The sequence below is a fragment of the Papio anubis genome, chromosome X, assembly GCF_008728515.1.
Source record: "Papio anubis isolate 15944 chromosome X, Panubis1.0, whole genome shotgun sequence".
Lineage (NCBI taxonomy): Eukaryota > Metazoa > Chordata > Mammalia > Primates > Cercopithecidae > Papio > Papio anubis.
Genome location: NC_044996.1, coordinates 114,923,079 through 114,931,594, shown reverse-complemented (window position 1 = coordinate 114,931,594; position 8,516 = coordinate 114,923,079). Strand labels below are relative to the sequence as shown.

The following is an 8,516-nucleotide window of genomic DNA, read 5'->3' as shown; positions in this document are numbered from 1 at the left end:
AGAGTGATTATAAGGATCATAGAGTTGGCGGGGTGTGGTGGCTCACGCCTGTAATTCTAGCACGTTGGGAGGCCAAGGCAGGTGGATCACCTAAGGTCAGGAGTTCGAGACCAGCCTGGCTAATACGGTGAAACCCCGTTTCTACTAAAAACACAAAAAATTACCCGGGCATGGTGACGCACAATTGTAATCTCAGCTACTCAGGAGACTGAGGTGGGAGAATCGCTTGAACCCAGGAGGGAGAGGTTGCAGTGAGCCGAGATCATGCCATTGCACTCCAGCTTGGGCAACAAGAGCAAAATCCCGTAAAAAAAAAAAAAAAAAAAAAAAAAAAAAAGGATTATACAGTTATGGAGGCTGAGAAGTCCCACAATCTGCATCTGCAACCTGGAGACCCAAAAAGCTAGCAGTTAGCTCCAGTCCAAGTCTAAAGGCCTGAGACCCAGGAGTGCCTAAGCAAACCTACGCCAAGTGCTTATGCATGAACTATTTATAACTATTTTGAACTAAGAATAATTTGCAGCCCAGCAGTGGTATGTGGACCATGACTTGAGCAGCATTGAATTTGAAAATAAGCAATCTTGTTCTTTTACACACACACTACACAAATATACACACAAAAAATAAGCTCTCATTCTACGAACTTTTCTGTATTGCCACACTGAAGTTTCTAGGTATTTATACCTAAGAGAATATAGGTTTCCCAATCTTCTATCCTTGATGACACAGGGACAAAAACTGGCTTCTTCTATTACTACATTTCCCTTGAGAGTTTTCCTAAGTTTTATAGCTAACAAGAAAAAATGTTATAATTCTAAAAAAGAAAAACAAATAAGTCCTGTCTGTCGTATCACAGTATTTTCCAGAATTACCTTGCAGCAAAAAACACAAAGTCTACCAAAAAATTTAGTTAGACATAAATCTTTGGTTCATGGAAATCTAAAGTTTTCCTTCTATTGCTTGGGTTCCTAGAAGACACTTTTTCCTCTAGACATGGATATTCCCGTGGTGGGTCTACATATGTTTAACAAGTGGGAGACATAAACTTTGCTATGATCCCATTTTTGTCTTGAAGTTTTTCATTCGTCACTTATATCCCAGCATGTCAAACAGGAACTAACCATTATTACTTATTACTTAGAAATGGAAGAGTAATGGTAATTATGTATATTCTTCCAGCCAACAATTAATTTTCATTTGACTGCAAGTGAGCCACTCATGTTTATTAAACACTGGCTATAACAAAAATAAATAAAATTATTGCACAAGCATCATATATTATTAAACCATTTTTCAATGAACAGCTTTGAGTTTTTAGAATCATTGACTCTTGGACCTAGAAGACACTTTTAAACATTCTATACCACAGTCCAAATTTTTTAAAATCAATACTATAAACAGTACATTATCATTAAAATAATATGGAAAATACAGAAAGACAAAAAAAATCACATCTAATCCCATTATCTCAATATAATCTCTTTGAGTATTACATGTCCTTTCTTCTAGCTTACTTTTAATGCAAAAGTCATTTGTTTGTTAAAAATGTAACAGTAAGTAATACTACATACAATATTGTTTCATGATTTTTCTCTCAATATTAAAACAGAAGTATTTTTCACCGAGTGCGGTGGCTCACGCTTGTTATCCCAGCACTTTGGGAGGCCGAGGCAGGTGGATCACCTGAGGTCGGGAGTTCAAGACCAGCCTGACCAACATGGAGAAACCCCGTCTCTACTAAAAATACAAAATTAGCTGGGGTGGTGGCACATGCCTGTAATCCCAGCTACTCGGGAGGTTGAGGCAGGAGAATCGCTTGAACCCGGGAGGCGGAGGTTGCGGTGAGCCGAGATCGCGCCATTGCACTCCAGCCTGGGCAAAAAGAGCAAAACTCTGTCTCAAAAAAAAAAAAAAAAAAAAAAGAAGTATTTTTCTACACTATTACATAATCTTCACAAGTGGCATTTTATATAGTTCTGCAATGCCAAGACCAGCTCGGTCGGTCGTGGAGACCCTAACCCAGCGGTGCTAGCGGAATTAAAGACACACACACAGAAATATGGAATGTGGAGTGGAAAATCAGGGGACTCACAGCCTTCAGAGCTGAGAGCGCCGAACAGAGTTTGACCCACATATTTATTGACAGCAAGCCGGTGATAAGCATTGTTTCTATAGATTGTAGATTAACTAAAAGTATTCCTCACAGGAAATAAAGGGATGGGCCAAAATAAAGGGATGGGCTCTGGCTAGTTATCTGCAGCAGGAACATGTCCTTAAGGTGAAGATCACTCATGCTATTGTTTGTGGTTTAGGAAGGCCTTTAAGTGGTTTTCCACCCTGAGTAGGCCAGGTGTTCCTTGTCCTCATTCCGGTAAATCCACAACCTTCAGCGTGGGCATCATGGCCATCATGAACATGTCACAGTGCTGCAGAGATTTTGTTTGTGGCCAGTTTTGGGGCCAGTTTATGGCCAAATTTGGGGGCCTGTTCCCAACACTGCAAAATAATTTATCTAATGCTGTATCACAGATTAAACTTTCTTATCTTCTTTTAATTAATATTTAATGATACATTAATTTTCATGATCATAAATTACACTGAACTTAATAAATTATGCAAAAAATGATCTTGACTATGCAATGTCGCTTACACTAACTCTTTCATTTTGTATAACTGGTATATTTTTCACTCTATGGGTAGAATAAAAATTAAGGTTTAGCTCAACCCGATAACTCCATTAAGTCTTAATTTAAATAATTTAAACTGAGTTTTATTGAAACGGGCCCAGATTTTAGATTTTCCTTGCATCTACTGTTATTTCTAAGAAGTTCACAGGGTTTACTCTACCTCATGGCATTGTGGGAAGAAAATGTTATCCATACCGTGGTATTGATCCGGCCCCATCCTTAGGTGCTCTGTTGGCACCTGCTGCTGAAGATTTTGGCTGATGCAACTTGTGGACTGTTCTTCCGGACAACTTGGCTCTATCTTAGTTCTCAGGGGTGCCTATGAAATCCCTCAAGACGTCTCAGTATGTGTCAGTTGGCTTTAGTAGCATGATAAAATATTTTTAAATTTAGTGGTTTAAAATAACTATCTAGCTCATGATTCTGCTGGGCACTTCATTGTCTGGACCAGGCTCAAGGGATTTCAGTTGGGTTGTTCATGCATTCATGGTTAGTTGGCAGGTCAGTGCATAACCGATTGGCCTCACCATTCAAATGTATGGTGGTTGACAGGTACAACGGGAGTTACTAGCCCATCTACCTTTGGTTATCTGGCAGGCTAGATGGAGGTTTTCATGTCACCACTGAAAAAAAGCAGCTATTCCAAAAGCAGACAGAGGGGAAAACTCTACTGTGCAATTGCTTTTCAAGTCACTTTTCAAGTTTACATAATATTTTCTAATGTCCCATTGGCTAAAGCAAGTGTAGGAGCACACTATTAAAGGGCATGGGTAGATGGAAAGAAATAATTTGTGGCCATTTTTATAAACTACAACATGCTGTGATTGCCAGTGAGTTACCAAGAAGGCCAGGCATGGTGGCTCACACCTGTAATCCCAGCACTTTGGGAGGCTGAGGCGGGCAGATCACCTGAGGTCAGGAATTCAAGACCACCCTGGACAACATGGTGAAACTCCATCTCGACTAAAAATACAAAAAATAAGGTGGGCGTGGTGGCACGTGCCTGTAATTGCAGCTACTCAGGAGGCTGAGGCAGGAGAATCACTTGAACCCAGGAGGCAGATGTTGCAGTGAGCCGAGATCACACCACTACACTCCAACCTGGGCAACATAGTGAGACTCTGTCTCAAAAAAATAAATAAATAAAATTACCAAGTGCCATAGCAACCCACTCTGGTATACTACTCAATTAGACTAGGTAACCTGTTGGGGGCATATGGAAATAATGCCATTTAAGACCCAAGGGCAGCTTTGGAATACTAACTCTAGTTTTCTCTGTCTAACCACTCCATTGTCCCTTGTTTCTGGGATAAGTGGGGAAATGAACCCCCCTCAGGTTTATCTTCAACCTCTCCTATATACATCCTGTCCACCTGCCAGGATTCTTAGTTGCAGACAACAGGATCTGCTAATCTAGGCATAAAATGCATATCAAAATATGCTAGGCAGATACTCTGAGAGGACCAAAGAATGGACCTATATACTGTAGTCCCAGGATCAAAGCATTGAGAGAAAATACAGTCTGGGAAAATGCACAATTATATCGCAAATCCTGGGAAAACACAAGTCTGGGAAAACACAAATTATATCGCAAATCCAATTGTATCACAAATCCAACACTCAGATCCTTTGACACTGGATGCCAAAAACTCCACCACAGCTGAAGAGCAAATGCCTCAACCCCTGAACTTTCCAGATGATCCCCTCTTCCCACATGCAACCACCAACTCCTGTTGCTGCCTCCAAGTTGAACACTGATGCTAAGAAATTGGGTCACATGCAGAACTCTAAAGGCAAGGAAATCTGAGATGCATAGTTTTTAAATTTCCAACTACTTTTATCCAGAAAAGTAAGCTAGAAAGTGGTTACAATGGATGTGAAGTGACCTAATCTGCAGTATGTGTTGTAGTTTCCTATTCCAAACCCCAAGGCTAGAGAAGGGAGATCAGGATACAAGAATATGCTACCCCACATTCACTTCTCCTACTCTTCCTACAATCTCATGAGCTTTCTACTAATGAAGTGAGTGGCTTTCTACTTTCACTCTTGTATGTATTTGAGTAGTACATATCTACATTTTTTTATTCATGTATTTATTCCACAGTCAAAATAAATCATAATTTAAAGCTATAACATTTTTAAAAGATAAAGGAGAATTTGTGGCACAGCTGCATTAACAAAACAGACACCAGTCTAAAGTGCAACACTAAACAGGTGTTCTCTGTTCTCATGGTGGAGTAAATACACACAATTACACATAAGATTTCACTGAAGATAGGAGACGAGGCAAATAACCCTTTGAAATTAACTGCCCAACGAATAGAGGCAGGCTACATTAATTTAACATTTTACTGCAAAATGGAAAAAATCCCCGAGGTGACTAACTCAAACCCCTCATTTCATGCACATGACCTTGGCTTCTGTGTTCTTTCCACAGCCACATCCAAATCCAGAAAGTCTTCTGCACCCCGTGCTCAAAAATGCAACCTCAAGTCCCTGAGGTCCTCAGCACAGACTGACGTTGACAAGCCTGTGTGCAGCCTTCATCCAGAACCTCCAGGGAAATCAGGAGCACAAACACAGAGCAAAGCGCCATTTCTTTAAACAATGGCTTTAACGGTCAAATGAGCTCTGACAAGCCATATGCATTTCATAAACAAACCAAAACATCATCTTCATATCTTCCTATTTTTCTTGCAAAAATATTAAGCCATCGAAGTAAAAAAAAAATTTTTTTAATTTAACAATGAAAAAGGAAATTCAAAGGGTTTATGCCACAAAACAAACCAGTCCTCTGCAGCCTAACTCATTTGTTTTTAGGCTATGAAGCCATGTAGAGGGCGATCAGGCAGTAGATGGTCCCTCCCACAGTCAGCGCCATGGTGGTCCGGTAAAGCATTTGGTCAGGCAGGCCTCGTTTCAGGTAGACGGGCACACCATCAGTTTTCTGGAAAAACTTCTGAAGCTCTGGAACTCTGTTTTTCCCAGCATAATCATACACTGTGGAATCGGAGGTCAGTTTAGTTGGTGTGGCAAATATGATAGGTGGTGCTTCTGTGGAAACCATAGGCTTTAATCCCTGCGGGCTATAGGCCTCCGAAGCCCACGCTCCGGCCAACTTCTGCGTGAAGCCACTAAATTTGTAGTACATGATGCCCAGAGTCCAGCTTCCTGCTGATATCTACATTGCTTTGTTTGTTTGTTTGTTTGTTTTTGTTTGAGACGGAGTGTGCTCTGTCGCCCAGGCTGGAGTGCAGTGGCCAGATCTCGGCTCACTGCAAGCTCCACCTCCCGGGTTCACGCCATTCTCCTGCCTCAGCCTCCCGAGTAGCTGGGACTACAGGCGCCCGCCACCACGCCGGGCTAATTTTTTGTATTTTTAGTAGAGACGGGGTTTCACCGTGTTAGCCAGGATGGTCTCGATCTCCTGACCTCACGATCCGCCCGCCTCGGCCTCCCAAAGTACTGGGATTACAGGCGTGAGCCACGGCACCCGGCCCGATATCTACATTTCTTGAGGGCACTGAGTCTTAGTGGTGGATGAAGCATTTGAGGGTAGGGTTCAGTGGAAGAATAACCTGAAGCACATATCCACGTGCAAATGATTTATGAAGGAAATTTTCTTGAAATAAACTGATAAAAAATACAGGAACAGAGCAGATGGATAAGAAAGTAGGAGAAGGTTTGCAAGATTGCAATTGAGACAAAGTCTTTAGGACAACCACAGCCTAATCCTGTGGGGTAACTCTGAAGTATGGTGCCTTAGAGTTTGTCCCAATCGGAGACAAAGGGGCTCGACTTTCACAGTAGTGCATTCTTCAGCTGTTGGCTAAGGGCCTTCCCAGGAGGGTCGAAACATCTAAGTAGTTCTAACTCTCTGTACTTGTCAGAAAAACTGACTTCAGGAGTCCAGTGACACTCCTCCAACTGGTGGGTGGGAAGGAGGAGGTTGAAAGCAAAAGTTGGCATTGAAGTTGACAGAGGGGTATACAGAATCAATTTTTTTTTTAATTACAAAGGAGGAGACCTAGAGGAAGCATGGTGGACAGTGTCCACTCTAGGTTATGTGTTCATTACCATGAAGTCCCTGGGCCTGGGTTTTAATATGCATCCTGGTATAGTAACTTGGCATTCAATGTCTATTCCACCCTCCTCGGTTGTGCCCTCTTGTTCTGCAGTGGCTGGAAAACAAAAACTACATTTCCCAGGCTTCCTTGCAATTAGAATCCTAGATGTGATTTAAAGTCAGGCAATCGGATACTTCGATGCAAAATTTAGAAGGTGAGAGTGACGCAAAGGCTGAGATTCTGCTGTTAGTACTAGGTTTTGGGGCAAGAATGATTTTGCAGGTATTTTATTTTCTGTGGCAGCATTAACAGTGGTCTCAGGACCCACTCATGATGTTGAGAGACAGGACTCAGGGCCTTCATTTTGCTTGTATGAATCATAGCAGGAGTGACACACCTCTGCAGCTCACAGCAGCAGTTTCCTGATCATGGTGGTTTCCTGATGATGGCAATAACAACACAGTTCTGGAGCCAGGAGCCCCCTGATCATGTAAGAGGCAGCAGCTGCCCTGATGGTCAGGTTCTATGATGAGTCTGTGGAAGGGAATATGCCCCCCATGTGATGGGGAGCCCCATATTTAATCACTCCTCACTCCACGAAGCTGTTTCTCCATATCAAGGTTTTCCCTTCAGTAATTCCACCCACCAGACCATTTATTTGGAAGAGGCACCAGGCCTGGGGTTTGGGAGTACAATGGGCATGTGACTGTGGGAAATTAGTCAATCTCCACCCATTTTCCTCAGATCTTCAGCACTGTTTATTCACTACCCTGATTTTGCTTCTGCAAACACTCATACCAGGGCTTGAATCTCGGAGGAGCTTCTCAGTTTTCTCCATACCTTTACAGTATCTCTCAGAGATCAATTTTGGCTAAGGTAGCTAGTTGTCTTAGCTGACCATCTTCGTTGATACTTAAACTGGAACCCAAGGAATTATTTTGTAGAATAAGTGTAACAATCACTGTGTTTGTTCGTGCTATCTTTACTGTTGAAGGTGTTTGAAATGTTTACACTGCTGATAAAGTGTCTGAAGTCTTCAAAAAGAAAACCAGTTACATTAAATGTGTTATTGGAGCTTAAATTGTTTAAGGAAATTTAATTAAGACAGCATTTAATCTCTATGTGTTTAAGAAAAAAATAACTGCCAGATTTGTTCACACTAGACTTGTAAATAAAGCAAAATCCAAGTGATCTTTTTACTCTACAAACAAAATCTCTGACTTTAAAGACTCCATCAAGAAATGGAAATACGGTTAGTTAAATAAATATTGTAAACTTTTCAAGTATCCCAGTAATCAAAAATGCACATCGAGACAACAATAAAAGACCGTCATTTATTACCAAATTAGCAAAAGATACTTTGTCAGGATTCCTATTTGGGGTAATTGTGCAATGGATAAGTGCTAGGAAAAAATCCTACATTGTGGACAGAAAATACAGTAGCAAAACACTTTAGGAAGTGATATGAAATAAGTATCCGCAGTGAAAAATGTTCATGATGCAATTTAATTTCTGGGAATTCATCTTAAAGAAGTAGTTATAAATATTTACAACAGAGATGCTACTTTGAAATATGTTAATATGATGTAATATATATGACTGTTTAAGTGGCCAGATGCATCCATATGTGTAGTGTGAGGGATGTGGAGGTTGGGATATTATAGCAGGAAAGCATAGCACCCAATAGGTAGTTTTTCAACATTTGCTCCCCTTATGCCCTCCCTCCTCTAATAGTACCCACTGTCCATTGTTCCCATCTTTT

At 41.2% G+C, this 8,516-nt stretch overlaps 1 pseudogene across 1 annotated transcript; it reads right to left on the bottom strand.

The window, feature by feature from the left end:
* Positions 1 to 4,764: 4,764 nt before the first annotated feature.
* Positions 4,765 to 5,893, bottom strand: LOC101021973 (annotated as a pseudogene). Its single transcript, XR_163291.4, has one exon. The product of XR_163291.4 is annotated as a cytochrome c oxidase subunit 7A-related protein, mitochondrial pseudogene (transcript).
* Positions 5,894 to 8,516: the final 2,623 nt, after the last annotated feature.